Source organism: Schistocerca americana, chromosome 2 (genome assembly GCF_021461395.2).
Source record: "Schistocerca americana isolate TAMUIC-IGC-003095 chromosome 2, iqSchAmer2.1, whole genome shotgun sequence".
Taxonomy (NCBI): Eukaryota; Metazoa; Arthropoda; class Insecta; order Orthoptera; family Acrididae; genus Schistocerca; species Schistocerca americana.
The window spans coordinates 352,949,536-352,973,421 of NC_060120.1; the positions used below are offsets into that span (position 1 = coordinate 352,949,536).

At 49.5% G+C, this 23,886-nt stretch overlaps 17 non-coding genes across 17 annotated transcripts; 7 read left to right on the plus strand and 10 right to left on the minus strand.

Annotated features, from left to right (window-relative positions):
* The first annotated feature begins 29 nt into the window (after positions 1-29).
* On the plus strand, positions 30-102 carry Trnav-uac. Its single transcript has one exon. It is a non-coding gene; the product is annotated as a tRNA-Val (tRNA).
* A 7,741-nt stretch (positions 103-7,843) lies between these two features.
* On the minus strand, positions 7,844-7,915 carry Trnaa-cgc. The gene has a single exon. It is a non-coding gene; the product is annotated as a tRNA-Ala (tRNA).
* A 235-nt stretch (positions 7,916-8,150) lies between these two features.
* Positions 8,151-8,223, plus strand: Trnav-uac. The gene has a single exon. It is a non-coding gene; the product is annotated as a tRNA-Val (tRNA).
* A 601-nt stretch (positions 8,224-8,824) lies between these two features.
* On the minus strand, positions 8,825-8,896 carry Trnap-ggg. The gene has a single exon. It is a non-coding gene; the product is annotated as a tRNA-Pro (tRNA).
* A 1,648-nt stretch (positions 8,897-10,544) lies between these two features.
* Trnap-ugg lies at positions 10,545-10,616 on the minus strand. Its single transcript has one exon. It is a non-coding gene; the product is annotated as a tRNA-Pro (tRNA).
* Positions 10,617-10,851: 235 nt separating this feature from the next.
* Trnav-uac lies at positions 10,852-10,924 on the plus strand. The gene has a single exon. It is a non-coding gene; the product is annotated as a tRNA-Val (tRNA).
* A 2,320-nt stretch (positions 10,925-13,244) lies between these two features.
* Trnap-ugg lies at positions 13,245-13,316 on the minus strand. Its single transcript has one exon. It is a non-coding gene; the product is annotated as a tRNA-Pro (tRNA).
* A 235-nt stretch (positions 13,317-13,551) lies between these two features.
* Trnav-uac lies at positions 13,552-13,624 on the plus strand. Its single transcript has one exon. It is a non-coding gene; the product is annotated as a tRNA-Val (tRNA).
* A 2,318-nt stretch (positions 13,625-15,942) lies between these two features.
* Positions 15,943-16,014, minus strand: Trnap-ugg. Its single transcript has one exon. It is a non-coding gene; the product is annotated as a tRNA-Pro (tRNA).
* Positions 16,015-16,248: 234 nt separating this feature from the next.
* Positions 16,249-16,321, plus strand: Trnav-uac. The gene has a single exon. It is a non-coding gene; the product is annotated as a tRNA-Val (tRNA).
* A 2,318-nt stretch (positions 16,322-18,639) lies between these two features.
* Positions 18,640-18,711, minus strand: Trnap-cgg. The gene has a single exon. It is a non-coding gene; the product is annotated as a tRNA-Pro (tRNA).
* A 601-nt stretch (positions 18,712-19,312) lies between these two features.
* Positions 19,313-19,384, minus strand: Trnap-cgg. Its single transcript has one exon. It is a non-coding gene; the product is annotated as a tRNA-Pro (tRNA).
* Positions 19,385-19,985: 601 nt separating this feature from the next.
* Positions 19,986-20,057, minus strand: Trnap-cgg. The gene has a single exon. It is a non-coding gene; the product is annotated as a tRNA-Pro (tRNA).
* A 601-nt stretch (positions 20,058-20,658) lies between these two features.
* Positions 20,659-20,730, minus strand: Trnap-cgg. Its single transcript has one exon. It is a non-coding gene; the product is annotated as a tRNA-Pro (tRNA).
* Positions 20,731-20,965: 235 nt separating this feature from the next.
* Positions 20,966-21,038, plus strand: Trnav-uac. The gene has a single exon. It is a non-coding gene; the product is annotated as a tRNA-Val (tRNA).
* Positions 21,039-23,353: 2,315 nt separating this feature from the next.
* Trnap-cgg lies at positions 23,354-23,425 on the minus strand. Its single transcript has one exon. It is a non-coding gene; the product is annotated as a tRNA-Pro (tRNA).
* A 235-nt stretch (positions 23,426-23,660) lies between these two features.
* Positions 23,661-23,733, plus strand: Trnaa-ugc. Its single transcript has one exon. It is a non-coding gene; the product is annotated as a tRNA-Ala (tRNA).
* Positions 23,734-23,886: the final 153 nt, after the last annotated feature.

The window sequence follows — 23,886 nt, forward strand, 5'->3', positions numbered from 1 at the left end:
TCTCCGGGTGGTACACGAAAAGAACCGTCGTTTCCGTGGTGTAGCGGTTATCACGTCTGCTTTACGCGCAGAAGGTCCCCGGTTCGATCCCGGGCGGGAACACAACAATTTTAATCTATATTTCGGATTTCATTTCCGAGATGACCTCACGTCCGCGTATGCAGAGACAAGCAATGTTGTATGCTAGACGGATAGGGCGTCATTTTACTGTCAAATACTGTTGCTCTCTTATTGCACCGGTATTTGGTAACTGAGAACGCCCCTAGCTTCATTATGGCTGGCAAAATTTATAATCCGGTTCTTCAGGGCTACTTCAAGTACGCTTGCTACTGGCTTTCCTGAGCTCACCCTACTCGCCTTGTCACAGCTCTGTCAAAGTGTGATGCTAACTAATAATGAGAAACTCTTAGCCACGCTCAATCTTACATGCCACCCCTTGGTTGTTGCCGTCGCTAGTAAGATGAGGGTAGACTGTCGCACAATTAAGCTGAATCTCCACTCACGGTGCACATATCCCGCAAAGACAACCTTGTTTTCCGTTGCATGCAAAATTACCGTCTGCCTTTCTACCGAATTACACCTACGTACTTTACTGGTGCCGCATTCTTGTTATATCCACGTGCTATAACAGGCGTCAACTCTTCATTGAGGAGCTGCAACCGGGGCTGAGTTCCACCTACTCTTCAGCACGGTCAAAATAGCAGGGATCGTCCGGGATTTGAACCCGGGACCTCCTGCACCCAAAGCAGCAATCATACCCCTAGACCAACGAGCCACCTGGCTGGAGCAGTCAAGTTAATCCCAAGTAGTGGGCCTCACAGGGAACACAAACTTTCACGCGAATTCGCAAGATAAACGCTTTCTGCAGGCAGCACTCACCACTGATGAGAAGAATATTAAAGGCAACGAATAAAAAGCGAAATAACTTCATCGAGCACTGCTTATGAACAGCCGGCAGTGCCTCAGTTTCGGTATGTGCTTTCTCAGGGTTAAGAGAAGGCGAATGCACTAAACAAAAGAACATCGGGAAACCAAGCACCTACTCATAACGAAAAGATTGCACAATATACTGCAAGCAAAATTTCCAGAAGACGGATACTGAAGACGCCGCAGACAAAAGAATTATTCTATGCAGTAACGATTATCTAGGAAGCGTGAATTGCATGTGCTGCTCCACCACACAACTTCTTTTGATACTGTTTTACTTATTCTAAATTTTCATTACCTGATCGTCTCTAAAATACTGTGCGGTTATCACCTGGTTTCCAACAACGATAGTAGTAAGTAAATCGACTACAAGGTCTTTCAAAGTAGGTCAGACACAAAAAAAAAAAAAATAAAATCGGAGCTGCGTGTAGCTCATGTCATTCTGCTTTCAATCGTGAATCTCCGGCTGGGAGTAGTGGCGTACTTCTGTAATCCAAGCTTCTGGGAGGCCGTTGTGTGGGAGAGATCTGGAAACAACTACAGATTCGACCGTTCCACGAGCTCAGGAACGGCCGCGAGGCCGTCATCGAGCTCTGCAGATCGACAGATGATAGTGTGGAAATTTCGGCAAGCGGTGGCTAAGGGTTAAGAGAAGCCAAACGCACTAAACACAAGAAAGTCGGGAAACCGAAGCACACAACTCATAACGAAAAGATTGCGGAATGCAGTGCGAAAGCAAAACTTCGAGAAGGCCAACTCTGAAGCCATCGGCGAGCTAGGAATTATTCCGCACAAGAAGCGATCATGTAGGAAGAGCGAGCCGAGGCTGTCGCTCGACCACACAATAAATTTTTGCTTAATCCCAATTTGCAGTACCGGTTCGACACTAGAATACTGCGCCTTGGTTCTTCCAAAAGCGATAATAATAAGCACGTCGACTGCAGTGTCATTTGGGGTAGTGAGTCAGACATGGAGAGGATATGGGGCGGGTGGAATATGCAACGACAGGGGCATTGCAGGGCGGCCGCCGGCTCCTTGCGCTGTGGCGCACCGGTGCCGGCGGCGGCCTGGCAGGGCTGCTGGTGCCTCCATGTAGAGCTGCCGCCGAGCCCAGGCAAAGTGCCGCTACCGAAGCGATTGCCTTTGGTGACATCTTTTGCAATAACGACTGCGCGAATCGACGGTATCTCGTAAGGAAGGAAAGAGCAGCAGCTGCCGCCGAGCCCAGGCGCCGTGCCGAACACGCAGAAGGTCCCCGGCTCGATTGCGGGCGGAAACCCGTTTTCGTCGCACTCAGCAAGACACTTGCTACGATCTCTACTGTGACCATTTAAATCAACTTCAAACGTTCCATCAGCAGAGTGCACATGGCTCAAATGAAACATGAAACGGTTTCAGAACTGGTTGTCGGATTTTAGCGCTGACTTGGAGGCCTGGAAATGCGCGAAACAGCCGCCGCAATGCGATTTGTTACCACACCGTTGTACAAAACGCAAGGGCTCGTCCGGGATTTGAACCCGGGACCTCCTGCACCCAAAGCAGGAATCATACCCCTTTTTTTTTTTTATAAATGCCTGCAATTCAGTCTCAGCTCATTATGAGCAAATGAAAGCGTAATTATTATTCCTCTAACAAATATGTCTATTGAAAAAAAAAAAAAATATTAAGGAACATCCACAACACAGCCACTTCAAAAGAAGTACACTACTGAAATTAAAATCCTAAAACAGGACTATATAATGTAGACTGCTTTGTGAAATAAAGATTAAAAAAAAAAAAAAAAAAAAAAAAAAAAAAAAAAAAAAACCCGGAAACTTCAGTCCTGGTGTAGAGAAGAAACATACATAAAGGCGGCAAATCCAGAAACAGTATAAAAGAAAATGGCTCACACAGGTGACCTTAGCCAACACCCTTTCTTTCAAATGTCAGGCTAAGCATATTGGCAAAATCATCTCGGAGGCCTGGCAATCGCAAGCGCTGCCAGTAAGCAGTAAGCATGTACTGCCGAAACGCTAGGTGTCCATCCTCTTCATGACAACTGTTGACAAAATGTACGAAATGGCCAATCAACCACATGACGGTATGGAGCTTCGTTCGCGGAAAAAAGGAAGAATCGGGCCGGACGATGATGTCAATAGTATAAGCGGCTTCAGCAGACCTAGTGACAAAGGCAAGTTGTTTCCTGAGCCAACGCCAATTAGCAAGGTGCCCACAGCAGGTGAATCGATGTTCAAGGGTATCCACGAGACCACACCGAGTACAGGTGTCCGTGTCAGAAAGACCAATACGGTGCAGTCGTACATTGGTGGGAACCAAATTATTTATTACCCTATACCACGTGGACGCCACGGCCATAGAGTGGATCGGCAGACTAACATTCTTCCAGACGTTCCTCCAGGTCACAGATGGAGACGCCAGTTCTATTGGATTGGGACCGGCCAGCCCCTCCCAGCGGGCAATCAAGCCCTTGGTCGTTGGCACCGGTCGCCGCAAGAAGACGTCACCGAGGTAACTCACCGCAATGTAAAATTCCCGAATGTGTTTCAACTTAAAATTTAGGCGTCCGACATCGACAGGTGGAGCAAGGCTCGCCGGACGCACAACAGTAAAAAGCCTGGATGTAATCGAAGTCACTTCTTGCGTAACAATTAGAGTCGTTCGGCGGACGTACAAAGCAGACGCCTTGCGAGTAATGTCAGAGAGGCCCAAGCCTCCGGAGATACGCGGTTTCGTCATTACCTCGTAACGTAACTTGAATAGATGGCCCTTCCATATAAACCTGCTAGACAATTGGCGCAACCTTTTCGCCACCATCATGGGAAGTGGGAACAGCTGAGCAACATAATAAGCTTTACATAGAACGTAGGTGTCTAAAATTCTGACTTTTTGCAAAATGGTAGCAGAGCGCTGCTCATGGACCATCAGAGCCCCCTGTATCTTCTCGGTGACAGATTTCCAATTGAGAGCCGCCATTTTTAGAGGACACCGATCAATGATAATCCCCAAGGACGTATGGCGATCGACAACAGTGGCCCAAGGGACGTCAGCATCGCGAAATCCTCGAATATCAAGGAACTTACATTTACCCTGATTGAGACGCGCTCCAGAGACACGACAGTATGCATCAACTGCCCCTTTCAACAACGGGATATCATCACGTTGACGGAGGAGAACAACGACATCATCCGCATATGCCTTAACCGAGAGCTTCCCACCAGAGAGGGACATACCCTGAAGCTTGAGAGCAATAGTCCGAAGCAGCGGTTCCAGGGACAATACGAATAAAGACATAGAGAGCGGACTACCCTGAGGCACTCCGCGGCGGATAGCAATGGGCGGCGTCAGCTGCCCATTGACTGACACCCGAGCTGTTATTCCCCTATACAAATTGCCAAGAACACCACGTGATGAAGCGTTAAAACCTATTGTACCTAAAACACGATCTAAAAACACATGACTGACGTGATCAAAAGCCTTATGAAAATCAAGGAAGGCAAAGGCACAATGTACGTTTGTAACCGCCGCAACCGAGACAACATCCCGATATTCGGCTACTGGTGTCAGAATAGATCTATCATGAAAACAACATTGATGTGCACCAATCACACCCCGAAGCAGAGAGGACAACCGGCTATTGAGCGCTCTAGCAGCTGTCTTGTAGTCAAAATTCAGCAATGTGAGCGGACGAAGATTGGCAGCAGATAAACGACCAGAAGACTTCGGAATTAAAACAATTTTCCCTACTTTAAAATCGGCAGGCACATCCATCCCCCTGACAATCTCATTTAAAATCTGCGTAAAAATGCCACCCAAAAGAGGCCAAAAACGGAGATAAAATTCTTTAGGCAGGCCGTCTGGACCCGGCGATTTACTGGACGGAGAGCGAGCAATAAAATCGAAAACCTCATCTACCTGGAACTCCCGGAGAAATTCGCCGTTCGCGTCAGGCGCGATCGTCGCAGTTAGATCCCCAAAGACATCATCCGAAAGAGACTCACCAGAATCATCGGCAGAATATAGACTAGTGTAATACTGATGAAGAGCACGAACCATTTCCTCCTGTGCAATAAGCTGTCGTCCATCATCCACCGTAAGAGAAGAGATGAAGGAGCGACGACGACGAGTCTGATGCCGTAGCAGGTGGTACAAGGATGTCAGCTCACCTTCAACAAGAGAGTGAGGTTTCGACTTAACTCGCAGACCATCCATCTGTCGTCGTTTAAGGCTCAAGAGCTTGGCTTTAATACGACGAACATCATGGATCCGCAGAGGAGAGGTACCCGCCGCGTCATATAGTTCACGCAGGACAGAGTAGTAATATTCATACGTGTTCTTAAAATCACGCGCCCTAGCAGCACAGTAGAAAATCAAAGTCTGACGAATCTTGGGCTTGGCAAACGCAGTCCACCAAACCAGCAAGGAGGGGTATCGCGGGACAGAGCGAAGACATCGCTCCCACACGCCACTTATAACATCATCCATAGCACTGTCGGCAAGGTGGGAAACATTTAACATCCACTGGGAACGATAAAGTTTTGCAGCTTGGTGACTAAGATTTACAGTGGCAGTAAAAGCACAATGGTCAGAAAAACTAGTAGGAATAACATCGACAGAAAGAATTTTATCACATAAAAAATCAGATAAATAGAATCTGTCGAGTCTACTGCATGAGGACGCGGTAAAAAACGTATATTTCACCAGGGTTGGATATTTGTGTTCCCAAACATCACGCAGATGCATCGTACGAACTAAGTCATGTAAATCACGGCAATAATTAAAATTGGGGGACTGGTCTGCAGGGCGTAAAACACAATTAAAATCGCCTCCGAGCAGGAGACTCCGAGGACTCTGGCGCAAAAGATAAATAAGCTCTTCTTTATAAAAGCGCGATCGAGCCACAGTGTGACCCGAACCAGAGGGGGCATACAAAACAATGAGGCGGAGATCAAAAAGACGACAACCAATCCCACGGCCAGAGTCAAGGAATTCAACGTCAGTAATAGGAATGCCCTCTCGAAAGAAAAGAGCAGTTCCTGTTGAATATTCCGGCGCGACATTAAAAACAGTTTGAAATCCAGGTAGAGAGAGATCAGAAAACAACACTTCCTGCAAAAACACTACGTCCGCACAGGCGTCGTAAATAAACTGCCGCAAAGAGGCAATGCGAACGTCGGACTCAATACGGTTAACATTTAAGGTAAGAAAGGTGTATGCTTGAACCATAGAGAGAAAAGCGAAAAAACAAATCACCTACACCGACGCACCAGCGTCACAGTCCATAGCAGGGGTGACGGAGGCATCCGAGGGAGGGCGACCGCTACCCCGTTCCGTGGATCCCTTACGTTTCGGTTTTTTACGAACAGCATTAACGTTCGGCTGAACGCGTAACTTGCGTCGGCTGACGGGCAAGGAAACTTCAGCCGCCGGTGACGTAGGAGGGTCAAGTTCTGTATCCGACACCACCCGCGCCGGTCCACATGCGGGATCCGGGGTCGCGGGGGAAACATCCGACAAAACGGAATGGTCAACACCTGCACTAGCTTCCGGCAAACATGGACTGCACGGAGGCGAAACGTGAGCAGGAAGGTCCGAGGCCGCAGAGTTGGAAGGAAGCGGAGCAGCTCCGCTGGCAGAGGTATGGGGCAGCGAAGCAGGAAGTTGTCGCGGCTCCACTTGTTGTGACATCGAAGTCGGTTCGGAAGACGGCGCCAACAGGTCCGACCGACGACCCGACTCGAGAGAAGCTGCGTCGGAGGCCGGAGGGGCGCCAGCAGCCGCCACCGGAACCGCTACCTCAGGAGGGCAGGGAGTAGCTACAGTACACAGTGGCTCGGAGGATGCCGGTCGCTCGGACTGGGGCATCTCAGGGAGATCCTCATCCGTACTATTTCCATCGTGTGGGCGACGCCTCTTATTATTCAAAAGTGGCACACTCACCTGAGGGACAGACGGAACAACATCAGATTTAGCACGCAAAGGAGGAAATTCTGTGTCAGGGGTGCGCAAAACCTGTGGCGGGGCGCTACTACCACTGGACTGTGCTACACCAAGAGCAGAACCACCTGCAACGAGGTCAGCGACCGTTAACTTGCGACGCTGTTCGAGAGAATTTTTTAAAACAAAAACTCTCCGCGGACAGTCGGTACGCACGTGACCTCTTTCATTGCACAAAAAACAGGTGCCAACCTGACCACTATATGTTACATGGACACGATATCCACCGATCTGCAGGTGAGATGGAATATTCTGCTTAACGTGCATTTCGACTGAACGAATACCACTGTAACATTGCAGGCGATGTTGGCTTGACCAGCGTTCAAGGCGAATGCTCTTTACATCACCATACTTCTGTAGACCCTCCTTAAGATAGACATTATCCACCTCCGGTGGAAGGTTGTAAACACGAACATTGGTATACGTGATGGAAGCATTGGAAAGCAGCACGGTACTTACAGAATCATCCCGATGCCGAAAGAGAACTTGATGACCATATTTAGAAAGAATTTTATCAACCTGAAGTGGGTCCATAAACTTAACAAAGAAAACATATAGTTCGGTATCAAAATAAGCAGTGTGCACCTGATCCGAATGAACACCAAAGGTATCTACCAACCAATCATGTATCTCAAGAGAACTAGGTTGCACATGGCGGGTTGACTTGTCAAAAGCAAAACTAACTGTAGCCTGACGAGGAATAACCTGGGACGACATTTTCAAATAGGCGGTCGAAACCGCTACACAAAAAACACTGAAATAAGGACAGAAAGTAACACAAGCTACGAAACAACGAAGGAGAAACACTCTCAGAAGTTGCAACACAACACGTAAACAAAAACGATAGTCCACTATACGTAACGCTACGGCGGAGCTGAAGACTAGGCACGTCCACACTGCACGGCGTCTAAAGCGGAACTGAGGGCTCGTCCGGGATTTGAACCCGGGACCTCCTGCACGCGAAGCAGGAATCATACCCCTAAACCAACGATCCTATTCGTTCCGAAAACGCACTGCATGTGAATGACGCCACCTTTGATGGTCTCACCATGTAGGGCTGCAGCTCAGCCAGCATTCTCCCTGTCTGTCGCGGTTGGATTGTTTCCATCGACGTCTTTTACTACAGGAACTTCACGAATCGAAGGGAGCTCGTAGCCGATGCCCTTGCTAACACAGAAGAGAAACTGTTGCTATTACGAGTCTCCGGGTGGAACATGAAAAGAACCGTCGTTTCCGTGGTGTAGCGGTTATCACGTCTGCTTTACACGCAGAAGGTCCCCGGTTCGATCCCGGGCGGGAACACAACAATTTTAATCTATATTTCGGATTTCATTTCCGAGATGACCTCACGTCCGCGTATGCAGAGACAAGCAATGTTGTATGCTAGACGGATAGGGCGTCATTTTACTGTCAAATACTGTTGCTCTCTCATTGCACCGGTATTTGGTAACTGAGAACGCCCCTAGCTTCATTATGGCTGGCAAAATTTATAATCCGGTTCTTCAGGGCTACTTCAAGTACGCTTGCTACTGGCTTTCCTGAGCTCACCCTACTCGCCTTGTCACAGCTCTGTCAAAGTGAGATGCTAACTAATAATGAGAAACTCTTAGCCACGCTCAATCTTACATGCCACCCCTTGGTTGTTGCCGTCGCTAGTAAGATGAGGGTAGACTGTCGCACAATTAAGCTGAATCTCCACTCACGGTGCACATATCCCGCAAAGACAACCTTGTTTTCCGTTGCATGCAAAATTACCGTCTGCCTTTCTACCGAATTACACCTACGTACTCTACTGGTGCCGCATTCTTGTTATATCCACGTGCTATAACAGGCGTCAACTCTTCATTGAGGAGCTGCAACCGGGGCTGAGTTCCACCTACTCTTCAGCACGGTCAAAATGGCAGGGTTCGTCCGGGATTTGAACCCGGGACCTCCTGCACCCCAAGCAGGAATCATACCCCTAGACCAACGAGCCACCTGGCTGGAGCAGTCAAGTTAATCCCAAGTAGTGGGCCTCACAGGGAACACAAACTTTCACGCGAATTCGCAAGATAAACGCTTTCTGCAGGCAGCACTCACCACTGATGAGAAGAATATTAAAGGCAACGAATAAAAAGCGAAATAACTTCATCGAGCACTGCTTATGAACAGCCGGCAGTGCCTCAGTTTCGGTATGTGCTTTCTCAGGGTTAAGAGAAGGCGAATGCACTAAACAAAAGAACATCGGGAAACCAAGCACCAACTCATAACGAAAAGATTGCACAATATACTGCAAGCAAAATTTCCAGAAGACGGATACTGAAGACGCCGCAGACAAAAGAATTATTCTATGCAGTAACGATTATCTAGGAAGCGTGAATTGCATGTGCTGCTCCACCACACAACTTCTTTTGATACTGTTTTACTTATTCTAAATTTTCATTACCTGATCGTCTCTAAAATACTGTGCGGTTATCACCTGGTTTCCAACAGCGATAGTAGTAAGTAAATCGACTACAAGGTCTTTCAAAGTAGGTCAGACACAAAAAAAAAAAAAAAAAAATCGGAGCTGCGTGTAGCTCATGTCATTCTGCTTTCAATCGTGAATCTCCGGCTGGGAGTAGTGGCGTACTTCTGTAATCCAAGCTTCTGGGAGGCCGTTGTGTGGGAGAGATCTGGAAACAACTACAGATTCGACCGTTCCACGAGCTCAGGAACGGCCGCGAGGCCGTCATCGAGCTCTGCAGATCGACAGATGATAGTGTGGAAATTTCGGCAAGCGGTGGCTAAGGGTTAAGAGATGCCAAACGCACTAAACACAAGAAAGTCGGGAAACCGAAGCACACAACTCATAACGAAAAGATTGCGGAATGCAGTGCGAAAGCAAAACTTCGAGAAGACCAACTCTGAAGCCATCGGCGAGCTAGGAATTATTCCGCACAAGAAGCGATCATGTAGGAAGAGCGAGCCGAGGCTGTCGCTCGACCACACAATAAATTTTTGCTTAATCCCAATTTGCAGTACCGGTTCGACACTAGAATACTGCGCCTTGGTTCTTCCAAAAGCGATAGTAATAAGCACGTCGACTGCAGTGTCATTTGGGGTAGTGAGTCAGACATGGAGAGGATATGGGGCGGGTGGAATATGCAACGACAGGGGCATTGCAGGGCGGCCGCCGGCTCCTTGCGCTGTGGCGCACCGGTGCCGGCGGCGGCCTGGCTGGGCTGCTGGTGCCTCCATGTAGAGCTGCCGCCGAGCCCAGGCAAAGTGCCGCTAACGAAGCGATTGCCTTTGGTGACATCTTTTGCAATAACGACTGCGCGAATCGACTGTATCTCGTAAGGAAGGAAAGAGCAGCAGCTGCCGCCGAGCCCAGGCGCCGTGCCGAACACGCAGAAGGTCCCCGGCTCGATTGCGGGCGGAAACCCGTTTTCGTCGCACTCAGCAAGACACTTGCTACGGTCTCTACTGTGACCATTTAAATCAACTTCAAACGTTCCATCAGCAGAGTGCACATGGCTCAAATGAAACATGAAACGGTTTCAGAACTGGTTGTCGGATTTTAGCGCTGACTTGGAGGCCTGGAAATGCGCGAAACAGCCGCCGCCATGCGATTTGTTACCACACCGTTGTACAAAACGCAAGGGCTCGTCCGGGATTTAAACCCGGGACCTCCTGCACCCAAAGCAGGAATCATACCCCTAGACCAACGATCCTATTCGTTCCGAAAACGCACTGCATGTGAATGACGCCACCTTTGATGGTCTCACCATGTAGGGCTGCAGCTCAGCCAGCATTCTCCCTGTCTGTCGCGGTTGGATTGTTTCCATCGACGTCTTTTACTACAGGAACTTCACGAATCGGAGGGAGCTCGTAGCCGATGCCCTTGCTAACACAGAAGAGAAACTGTTGCTATTACGAGTCTCCGGGTGGTACATGAAAAGAACCGTCGTTTCCGTGGTGTAGCGGTTATCACGTCTGCTTTACACGCAGAAGGTCCCCGGTTCGATCCCGGGCGGGAACACAACAATTTTAATCTATATTTCGGATTTCATTTCCGAGATGACCTCACGTCCGCGTATGCAGAGACAAGCAATGTTGTATGCTAGACGGATAGGGCGTCATTTTACTGTCAAATACTGTTGCTCTCTCATTGCACCGGTATTTGGTAACTGAGAACGCCCCTAGCTTCATTATGGCTGGCAAAATTTATAATCCGGTTCTTCAGGGCTACTTCAAGTACGCTTGCTACTGGCTTTCCTGAGCTCACCCTACTCGCCTTGTCACAGCTCTGTCAAAGTGTGATGCTAACTAATAATGAGAAACTCTTAGCCACGCTCAATCTTACATGCCACCCCTTGGTTGTTGCCGTCGCTAGTAAGATGAGGGTAGACTGTCGCACAATTAAGCTGAATCTCCATTCACGGTGCACATATCCCGCAAAGACAACCTTGTTTTCCGTTGCATGCAAAATTACCGTCTGCCTTTCTACCGAATTACACCTACGTACTTTACTGGTGCCGCATTCTTGTTATATCCACGTGCTATAACAGGCGTCAACTCTTCATTGAGGAGCTGCAACCGGGGCTGAGTTCCACCTACTCTTCAGCACGGTCAAAATGGCAGGGTTCGTCCGGGATTTGAAGCCGGGACCTCCTGCACCCAAAGCAGGAATCATACCCCTAGACCAACGAGCCACCTGGCTGGAGCAGTCAAGTTAATCCCAAGTAGTGGGCCTCACAGGGAACACAAACTTTCACGCGAATTCGCAAGATAAACGCTTTCTGCAGGCAGCACTCACCACTGATGAGAAGAATATTAAAGGCGACGAATAAAAAGCGAAATAACTTCATCGAGCACTGCTTATGAACAGCCGGCAGTGCCTCAGTTTCGGTATGTGGTTTCTCAGGGTTAAGAGAAGGCGAATGCACTAAACAAAAGAACATCGGGAAACCAAGCACCAACTCATAACGAAAAGATTGCACAATATACTGCAAGCAAAATTTCCAGAAGACGGATACTGAAGACGCCGCAGACAAAAGAATTATTCTATGCAGTAACGATTATCTAGGAAGCGTGAATTGCATGTGCTGCTCCACCACACAACTTCTTTTGATACTGTTTTACTTATTCTAAATTTTCATTACCTGATCGTCTCTAAAATACTGTGCGGTTATCACCTGGTTTCCAACAGCGATAGTAGTAAGTAAATCGACTACAAGGTCTTTCAAAGTAGGTCAGACACAAAAAAAAAAAAAAAAAATCGGAGCTGCGTGTAGCTCATGTCATTCTGCTTTCAATCGTGAATCTCCGGCTGGGAGTAGTGGCGTACTTCTGTAATCCAAGCTTCTGGGAGGCCGTTGTGTGGGAGAGATCTGGAAACAACTACAGATTCGACCGTTCCACGAGCTCAGGAACGGCCGCGAGGCTGTCATCGAGCTCTGCAGATCGACAGATGATAGTGTGGAAATTTCGGCAAGCGGTGGCTAAGGGTTAAGAGATGCCAAACGCACTAAACACAAGAAAGTCGGGAAACCGAAGCACACAACTCATAACGAAAAGATTGCGGAATGCAGTGCGAAAGCAAAACTTCGAGAAGACCAACTCTGAAGCCATCGGCGAGCTAGGAATTATTCCGCACAAGAAGCGATCATGTAGGAAGAGCGAGCCGAGGCTGTCGCTCGACCACACAATAAATTTTTGCTTAATCCCAATTTGCAGTACCGGTTCGACACTAGAATACTGCGCCTTGGTTCTTCCAAAAGCGATAGTAATAAGCACGTCGACTGCAGTGTCATTTGGGGTAGTGAGTCAGACATGGAGAGGATATGGGGCGGGTGGAATATGCAACGACAGGGGCATTGCAGGGCGGCCGCCGGCTCCTTGCGCTGTGGCGCACCGGTGCCGGCGGCGGCCTGGCTGGGCTGCTGGTGCCTCCATGTAGAGCTGCCGCCGAGCCCAGGCAAAGTGCCGCTAACGAAGCGATTGCCTTTGGTGACATCTTTTGCAATAACGACTGCGCGAATCGACTGTATCTCGTAAGGAAGGAAAGAGCAGCAGCTGCCGCCGAGCCCAGGCGCCGTGCCGAACACGCAGAAGGTCCCCGGCTCGATTGCGGGCGGAAACCCGTTTTCGTCGCACTCAGCAAGACACTTGCTACGGTCTCTACTGTGACCATTTAAATCAACTTCAAACGTTCCATCAGCAGAGTGCACATGGCTCAAATGAAACATGAAACGGTTTCAGAACTGGTTGTCGGATTTTAGCGCTGACTTGGAGGCCTGGAAATGCGCGAAACAGCCGCCGCCATGCGATTTGTTACCACACCGTTGTACAAAACGCAAGGGCTCGTCCGGGATTTAAACCCGGGACCTCCTGCACCCAAAGCAGGAATCATACCCCTAGACCAACGATCCTATTCGTTCCGAAAACGCACTGCATGTGAATGACGCCACCTTTGATGGTCTCACCATGTAGGGCTGCAGCTCAGCCAGCATTCTCCCTGTCTGTCGCGGTTGGATTGTTTCCATCGACGTCTTTTACTACAGGAACTTCACGAATCGGAGGGAGCTCGTAGCCGATGCCCTTGCTAACACAGAAGAGAAACTGTTGCTATTACGAGTCTCCGGGTGGTACATGAAAAGAACCGTCGTTTCCGTGGTGTAGCGGTTATCACGTCTGCTTTACACGCAGAAGGTCCCCGGTTCGATCCCGGGCGGGAACACAACAATTTTAATCTATATTTCGGATTTCATTTCCGAGATGACCTCACGTCCGCGTATGCAGAGACAAGCAATGTTGTATGCTAGACGGATAGGGCGTCATTTTACTGTCAAATACTGTTGCTCTCTCATTGCACCGGTATTTGGTAACTGAGAACGCCCCTAGCTTCATTATGGCTGGCAAAATTTATAATCCGGTTCTTCAGGGCTACTTCAAGTACGCTTGCTACTGGCTTTCCTGAGCTCACCCTACTCGCCTTGTCACAGCTCTGTCAAAGTGTGATGCTAACTAATAATGAGAAACTCTTAGCCACGCTCAATCTTACATGCCACCCCTTGGTTGTTGCCGTCGCTAGTAAGATGAGGGTAGACTGTCGCACAATTAAGCTGAATCTCCATTCACGGTGCACATATCCCGCAAAGACAACCTTGTTTTCCGTTGCATGCAAAATTACCGTCTGCCTTTCTACCGAATTACACCTACGTACTTTACTGGTGCCGCATTCTTGTTATATCCACGTGCTATAACAGGCGTCAACTCTTCATTGAGGAGCTGCAACCGGGGCTGAGTTCCACCTACTCTTCAGCACGGTCAAAATGGCAGGGTTCGTCCGGGATTTGAAGCCGGGACCTCCTGCACCCAAAGCAGGAATCATACCCCTAGACCAACGAGCCACCTGGCTGGAGCAGTCAAGTTAATCCCAAGTAGTGGGCCTCACAGGGAACACAAACTTTCACGCGAATTCGCAAGATAAACGCTTTCTGCAGGCAGCACTCACCACTGATGAGAAGAATATTAAAGGCAACGAATAAAAAGCGAAATAACTTCATCGAGCACTGCTTATGAACAGCCGGCAGTGCCTCAGTTTCGGTATGTGGTTTCTCAGGGTTAAGAGAAGGCGAATGCACTAAACAAAAGAACATCGGGAAACCAAGCACCAACTCATAACGAAAAGATTGCACAATATACTGCAAGCAAAATTTCCAGAAGACGGATACTGAAGACGCCGCAGACAAAAGAATTATTCTATGCAGTAACGATTATCTAGGAAGCGTGAATTGCATGTGCTGCTCCACCACACAACTTCTTTTGATACTGTTTTACTTATTCTAAATTTTCATTACCTGATCGTCTCTAAAATACTGTGCGGTTATCACCTGGTTTCCAACAGCGATAGTAGTAAGTAAATCGACTACAAGGTCTTTCAAAGTAGGTCAGACACAAAAAAAAAAAAAAAATCGGAGCTGCGTGTAGCTCATGTCATTCTGCTTTCAATCGTGAATCTCCGGCTGGGAGTAGTGGCGTACTTCTGTAATCCAAGCTTCTGGGAGGCCGTTGTGTGGGAGAGATCTGGAAACAACTACAGATTCGACCGTTCCACGAGCTCAGGAACGGCCGCGAGGCCGTCATCGAGCTCTGCAGATCGACAGATGATAGTGTGGAAATTTCGGCAAGCGGTGGCTAAGGGTTAAGAGATGCCAAACGCACTAAACACAAGAAAGTCGGGAAACCGAAGCACACAACTCATAACGAAAAGATTGCGGAATGCAGTGCGAAAGCAAAACTTCGAGAAGACCAACTCTGAAGCCATCGGCGAGCTAGGAATTATTCCGCACAAGAAGCGATCATGTAGGAAGAGCGAGCCGAGGCTGTCGCTCGACCACACAATAAATTTTTGCTTAATCCCAATTTGCAGTACCGGTTCGACACTAGAATACTGCGCCTTGGTTCTTCCAAAAGCGATAGTAATAAGCACGTCGACTGCAGTGTCATTTGGGGTAGTGAGTCAGACATGGAGAGGATATGGGGCGGGTGGAATATGCAACGACAGGGGCATTGCAGGGCGGCCGCCGGCTCGTTGCGCTGTGGCGCACCGGTGCCGGCGGCGGCCTGGCTGGGCTGCTGGTGCCTCCATGTAGAGCTGCCGCCGAGCCCAGGCAAAGTGCCGCTAACGAAGCGATTGCCTTTGGTGACATCTTTTGCAATAACGACTGCGCGAATCGACTGTATCTCGTAAGGAAGGAAAGAGCAGCAGCTGCCGCCGAGCCCAGGCGCCGTGCCGAACACGCAGAAGGTCCCCGGCTCGATTGCGGGCGGAAACCCGTTTTCGTCGCACTCAGCAAGACACTTGCTACGGTCTCTACTGTGACCATTTAAATCAACTTCAAACGTTCCATCAGCAGAGTGCACATGGCTCAAATGAAACATGAAACGGTTTCAGAACTGGTTGTCGGATTTTAGCGCTGACTTGGAGGCCTGGAAATGCGCGAAACAGCCGCCGCCATGCGATTTGTTACCACACCGTTGTACAAAACGCAAGGGCTCGTCCGGGATTTGAACCCGGGACCTCCTGCACCCAAAGCAGGAATCATACCCCTAGACCAACGATCCTATTCGTTCCGAAAACGCACTGCATGTGAATACGCCACCTTTGATGGTCTCACCATGTAGGGCTGCAGCTCAGCCAGCATTCTCCCTGTCTGTCGCGGTTGGATTGTTTCCATCGACGTCTTTTACTACAGGAACTTCACGAATCGGAGGGAGCTCGTAGCCGATGCCCTTGCTAACACAGAAGAGAAACTGTTGCTATTACGAGTCTCCGGGTGGTACATGAAAAGAACCGTCGTTTCCGTGGTGTAGCGGTTATCACGTCTGCTTTACACGCAGAAGGTCCCCGGTTCGATCCCGGGCGGGAACACAACAATTTTAATCTATATTTCGGATTTCATTTCCGAGATGACCTCACGTCCGCGTATGCAGAGACAAGCAATGTTGTATGCTAGACGGATAGGGCGTCATTTTACTGTCAAATACTGTTGCTCTCTCATTGCACCGGTATTTGGTAACTGAGAACGCCCCTAGCTTCATTATGGCTGGCAAAATTTATAATCCGGTTCTTCAGGGCTACTTCAAGTACGCTTGCTACTGGCTTTCCTGAGCTCACCCTACTCGCCTTGTCACAGCTCTGTCAAAGTGTGATGCTAACTAATAATGAGAAACTCTTAGCCACGCTCAATCTTACATGCCACCCCTTGGTTGTTGCCGTCGCTAGTAAGATGAGGGTAGACTGTCGCACAATTAAGCTGAATCTCCATTCACGGTGCACATATCCCGCAAAGACAACCTTGTTTTCCGTTGCATGCAAAATTACCGTCTGCCTTTCTACCGAATTACACCTACGTACTTTACTGGTGCCGCATTCTTGTTATATCCACGTGCTATAACAGGCGTCAACTCTTCATTGAGGAGCTGCAACCGGGGCTGAGTTCCACCTACTCTTCAGCACGGTCAAAATGGCAGGGTTCGTCCGGGATTTGAAGCCGGGACCTCCTGCACCCAAAGCAGGAATCATACCCCTAGACCAACGAGCCACCTGGCTGGAGCAGTCAAGTTAATCCCAAGTAGTGGGCCTCACAGGGAACACAAACTTTCACGCGAATTCGCAAGATAAACGCTTTCTGCAGGCAGCACTCACCACTGATGAGAAGAATATTAAAGGCAACGAATAAAAAGCGAAATAACTTCATCGAGCACTGCTTATGAACAGCCGGCAGTGCCTCAGTTTCGGTATGTGCTTTCTCAGGGTTAAGAGAAGGCGAATGCACTAAACAAAAGAACATCGGGAAACCAAGCACCAACTCATAACGAAAAGATTGCACAATATACTGCAAGCAAAATTTCCAGAAGACGGATACTGAAGACGCCGCAGACAAAAGAATTATTCTATGCAGTAACGATTATCTAGGAAGCGTGAATTGCATGTGCTGCTCCACCACACAACTTCTTTTGATACTGTTTTACTTATTCTAAATTTTCATTACCTGATCGTCTCTAAAATACTGTGCGGTTATCACCTGGTTTCCAACAGCGATAGTAGTAAGTAAATCGACTACAAGGTCTTTCAAAGTAGGTCAGACACAAAAAAAAAAAAAAAATCGGAGCTGCGTGTAGCTCATGTCATTCTGCTTTCAATCGTGAATCTCCGGCTGGGAGTAGTGGCGTACTTCTGTAATCCAAGCTTCTGGGAGGCCGTTGTGTGGGAGAGATCTGGAAACAACTACAGATTCGACCGTTCCACGAGCTCAGGAACGGCCGCGAGGCCGTCATCGAGCTCTGCAGATCGACAGATGATAGTGTGGAAATTTCGGCAAGCGGTGGCTAAGGGTTAAGAGATGCCAAACGCACTAAACACAAGAAAGTCGGGAAACCGAAGCACACAACTCATAACGAAAAGATTGCGGAATGCAGTGCGAAAGCAAAACTTCGAGAAGACCAACTCTGAAGCCATCGGCGAGCTAGGAATTATTCCGCACAAGAAGCGATCATGTAGGAAGAGCGAGCCGAGGCTGTCGCTCGACCACACAATAAATTTTTGCTTAATCCCAATTTGCAGTACCGGTTCGACACTAGAATACTGCGCCTTGGTTCTTCCAAAAGCGATAGTAATAAGCACGTCGACTGCAGTGTCATTTGGGGTAGTGAGTCAGACATGGAGAGGATATGGGGCGGGTGGAATATGCAACGACAGGGGCATTGCAGGGCGGCCGCCGGCTCGTTGCGCTGTGGCGCACCGGTGCCGGCGGCGGCCTGGCTGGGCTGCTGGTGCCTCCATGTAGAGCTGCCGCCGAGCCCAGGCAAAGTGCCGCTAACGAAGCGATTGCCTTTGGTGACATCTTTTGCAATAACGACTGCGCGAATCGACGGTATCTCGTAAGGAAGGAAAGAGCAGCAGCTGCCGCCGAGCCCAGGCGCCGTGCCGAACACGCAGAAGGTCCCCGGCTCGATTGCGGGCGGAAACCCGTTTTCGTCGCACTCAGCAAGACACTTGCTACGGTCTCTACTGTGACCATTTAAATCAACTTCAAACGTTCCATCAGCAGAGTGCACATGGCTCAAATGAAACATGAAACGGTTTCAGAACTGGTTGTCGGATTTTAGCGCTGACTTGGAGGCCTGGAAATGCGCGAAACAGCCGCCGCCATGCGATTTGTTACCACACCGTTGTACAAAACGCAAATGCTCGTCCGGGATTTGAACCCGGGACCTCCTGCACCCGAAGCAGGAATCATACCCCTAGACCAACGAGCCTATTCGTTCCGAAAACGCACTGCATGTGAATGACGCCACCTTTGATGGTCTCACCATGTAGGGCTGCAGCTCAGCCAGCGTTCTCCCTGTCTGTCGCGGTTGGATTGTTTCCATCGACGTCTTTTACTACAGGAACTTCACGAATCGGAGGGAGCTCGTAGCCGATGCCCTTGCTAACACAGAAGAGAAACTGTTGCTATTACGAGCCGCCGAGCCCAGGCAAAGTGCCGCTAACGAAGCGATTGCCTTTGGTGACATCTTTTGCAATAACGACTGCGCGAATCGACGGTATCTCGTAAGGAAGGAAAGAGCAGCAGCTGCCGCCGAGCCCAGGCGCCGTGCCGAACACGCAGAAGGTCCCCGGCTCGATTGTGGGCGGAAACCCGTTTTCGTCGCACTCAGCAAGACACTTGCTACGATCTCTACTGTGACCATTTAAATCAACTGCAAACGTTCCATCAGCAGGGTGCACATGGCTCAAATGAAACATGAAACGGTTTCAGAACTGGTTGTCGGATTTTAGCGCTGACTTGGAGGCCTGGAAATGCGCGAAACAGCCGCCGCCATGCGATTTGTTACCACACCGTTGTACAAAACGCAAGGGCTCGTCCGGGATTTGAACCCGGGACCTCCTGCACCCGAAGCAGGAATCATACCCCTAGACCAACGAGCCTATTCGTTCCGAAAACGCACTGCATGTGAATGACGCCACCTTTGATGGTCTCACCATGTAGGGCTGCAGCTCAGCCAGCGTTCTCCCTGTCTGTCGCGGTTGGATTGTTTCCATCGACGTCTTTTACTACAGGAACTTCACGAATCGGAGGGAGCTCGTAGCCGATGCCCTTGCTAACACAGAAGAGAAACTGTTGCTATTACGAGCCGCCGAGCCCAGGCAAAGTGCCGCTAACGAAGCGATTGCCTTTGGTGACATCTTTTGCAATAACGACTGCGCGAATCGACGGTATCTCGTAAGGAAGGAAAGAGCAGCAGCTGCCGCCGAGCCCAGGCGCCGTGCCGAACACGCAGAAGGTCCCCGGCTCGATTGTGGGCGGAAACCCGCTTTCGTCGCACTCAGCAAGACACTTGCTACGATCTCTACTGTGACCATTTAAATCAACTTCAAACGTTCCATCAGCAGGGTGCACATGGCTCAAATGAAACATGAAACGGTTTCAGAACTGGTTGTCGGATTTTAGCGCTGACTTGGAGGCCTGGAAATGCGCGAAACAGCCGCCGCCATGCGATTTGTTACCACACCGTTGTACAAAACGCAAGGGCTCGTCCGGGATTTGAACCCGGGACCTCCTGCACCCGAAGCAGGAATCATACCCCTAGACCAACGAGCCTATTCGTTCCGAAAACGCACTGCATGTGAATGACGCCACCTTTGATGGTCTCACCATGTAGGGCTGCAGCTCAGCCAGCGTTCTCCCTGTCTGTCGCGGTTGGATTGTTTCCATCGACGTCTTTTACTACAGGAACTTCACGAATCGGAGGGAGCTCGTAGCCGATGCCCTTGCTAACACAGAAGAGAAACTGTTGCTATTACGAGCCGCCGAGCCCAGGCAAAGTGCCGCTAACGAAGCGATTGCCTTTGGTGACATCTTTTGCAATAACGACTGCGCGAATCGACGGTATCTCGTAAGGAAGGAAAGAGCAGCAGCTGCCGCCGAGCCCAGGCGCCGTGCCGAATACGCAGAAGGTCCCCGGCTCGATTGTGGGCGGAAACCCGTTTTCGTCGCACTCAGCAAGACACTTGCTACGATCTCTACTGTGACCATTTAAATCAACTTCAAACGTTCCATCAGCAGGGTGCACATGGCTCAAATGAAACATGAAACGGTTTCAGAACTGGTTGTCGGATTTTAGCGCTGACTTGGAGGCCTGGAAATGCGCGAAACAGCCGCCGCCATGCGATTTGTTACCACACCGTTGTACAAAACGCAAGGGCTCGTTCGGGATTTGAACCCGGGACCTCCTGCACCCGAAGCAGGAATCATACCCCTAGACCAACGAGCCTATTCGTTCCGAAAACGCACTGCATGTGAATGACGCCACCTTTGATGGTCTCACCATGTAGGGCTGCAGCTCAGCCAGCGTTCTCCCTGTCTGTCGCGGTTGGATTGTTTCCATCGACGTCTTTTACTACAGGAACTTCACGAATCGGAGGGAGCTCGTAGCCGATGCCCTTGCTAACACAGAAGAGAAACTGTTGCTATTACGAGTCTCCGGGTGGTACATGAAAAGAACCGTCGTTTCCGTGGTGTAGCGGTTATCACGTCTGCTTTACACGGAGAAGGTCCCCGGTTCGATCGCGGGCGGGAACACAACAATTTTAATCTATATTTCGGATTTCATTTCCGAGATGACCTCACGTCCGCGTATGCAGAGACAAGCAATGTTGTATGCTAGACGGATAGGGCGTCATTTTACTGTCAAATACTGTTGCTCTCTTATTGCACCGGTATTTGGTAACTGAGAACGCCCCTAGCTTCATTATGGCTGGCAGAATTTATAATCCGGTTCTTCAGGGCTACTTCAAGTACGCTTGCTACTGGCTTTCCTGAGCTCACCCTACTCGCCTTGTCACAGCTCTGTCAAAGTGTGATGCTAACTAATAATGAGAAACTCTTAGCCACGCTCAATCTTACATGCCACCCCTTGGTTGTTGCCGTCGCTAGTAATATGAGGGTAGACTGTCGCACAATTAAGCTGAATCTCCACTCACGGTGCACATATCCCGCAAAGACAACCTTGTTTTCCGTTGCATGCAAAATTACCGTCTGCCTTTCTACCGAATTACACCTACGTACTTTACTGGTGCCGCATTCTTGTTATATCCACGTGCTATAACAGGCGTCAACTCTTCATTGAGGAGCTGCAACCGGGGCTGAGTTCCACCTACTCTTCAGCACGGTCAAAATGGCAGGGTTCGTCCGGGATTTGAAGCCGGGACCTCCTGCACCCAAAGCAGGAATCATACCCCTAGACCAACGAGCCACCTGGCTGGAGCAGTCAAGTTAATCCCAAGTAGTGGGCCTCACAGGGAACACAAACTTTCACGCGAATTCGCAAGATAAACGCTTTCTGCAGGCAGCACTCACCACTGATGAGAAGAATATTAAAGGCAACGAATAAAAAGCGAAATAACTTCATCGAGCACTGCTTATGAACAGCCGGCAGTGCCTCAGTTTCGGTATGTGGTTTCTCAGGGTTAAGAGAAGGCGAATGCACTAAACAAAAGAACATCGGGAAACCAAGCACCAACTCATAACGAAAAGATTGCACAATATACTGCAAGCAAAATTTCCAGAAGACGGATACTGAAGACGCCGCAGACAAAAGAATTATTCTATGCAGTAACGATTATCTAGGAAGCGTGAATTGCATGTGCTGCTCCACCACACAACTTCTTTTGATACTGTTTTACTTATTCTAAATTTTCATTACCTGATCGTCTCTAAAATACTGTGCGGTTATCACCTGGTTTCCAACAGCGATAGTAGTAAGTAAATCGACTACAAAGTCTTTCAAAGTAGGTCAGACACAAAAAAAAAAAAATCGGAGCTGCGTGTAGCTCATGTCATTCTGCTTTCAATCGTGAATCTCCGGCTGGGAGTAGTGGCGTACTTCTGTAATCCAAGCTTCTGGGAGGCCGTTGTGTGGGAGAGATCTGGAAACAACTACAGATTCGACCGTTCCACGAGCTCAGGAACGGCCGCGAGGCCGTCATCGAGCTCTGCAGATCGACAGATGATAGTGTGGAAATTTCGGCAAGCGGTGGCTAAGGGTTAAGAGAAGCCAAACGCACTAAACACAAGAAGGTCGGGAAACCGAAGCACACAACTCATAACGAAAAGATTGCGGAATGCAGTGCGAAAGCAAAACTTCGAGAAGACCAACTCTGAAGCCATCGGCGAGCTAGGAATTATTCCGCACAAGAAGCGATCATGTAGGAAGAGCGAGCCGAGGCTGTCGCTCGACCACACAATAAATTTTTGCTTAATCCCAATTTGCAGTACCGGTTCGACACTAGAATACTGCGCCTTGGTTCTTCCAAAAGCGATAGTAATAAGCACGTCGACTGCAGTGTCATTTGGGGCAGTGAGTCAGACATGGAGAGGATATGGGGCGGGTGAAATATGCAACGACAGGGGCATTGCAGGGCGGCCGCCGGCTCGTTGCGCTGTGGCGCACCGGTGCCGGCGGCGGCCTGGCTGGGCTGCTGGTGCCTCCATGTAGAGCTGCCGCCGAGCCCAGGCAAAGTGCCGCTAACGAAGCGATTGCCTTTGGTGACATCTTTTGGAATAACGACTGCGCGAATCGACGGTATCTCGTAAGGAAGGAAAGAGCAGCAGCTGCCGCCGAGCCCAGGCGCCGTGCCGAACACGCAGAAGGTCCCCGGCTCGATTGCGGGCGGAAACCCGTTTTCGTCGCACTCAGCAAGACACTTGCTACGATCTCTACTGTGACCATTTAAATCAACTTCAAACGTTCCATCAGCAGGGTGCACATGGCTCAAATGAAACATGAAACGGTTTCAGAACTGGTTGTCGGATTTTAGCGCTGACTTGGAGGCCTGGAAATGCGCGAAACAGCCGCCGCCATGCGATTTGTTACCACACCGTTGTACAAAACGCAAGGGCTCGTCCGGGATTTGAACCCGGGACCTCCTGCACCCGAAGCAGGAATCATACCCCTAGACCAACGAGCCTATTCGTTCCGAAAACGCACTGCATGTGAATGACGCCACCTTTGATGGTCTCACCATGTAGGGCTGCAGCTCAGCCAGCGTTCTCCCTGTCTGTCGCGGTTGGATTGTTTCCATCGACGTCTTTTACTACAGGAACTTCACGAATCGGAGGGAGCTCGTAGCCGATGCCCTTGCTAACACAGAAGAGAAACTGTTGCTATTACGAGTCTCCGGGTGGTACATGAAAAGAACCGTCGTTTCCGTGGTGTAGCGGTAATCACGTCTGCTTTGCACGGAGAAGGTCCCCGGTTCGATCGCGGGCGGGAACACAACAATTTTAATCTATATTTCGGATTTCATTTCCGAGATGACCTCACGTCCGCGTATGCAGAGACAAGCAATGTTGTATGCTAGACGGATAGGGCGTCATTTTACTGTCAAATACTGTTGCTCTCTTATTGCACCGGTATTTGGTAACTGAG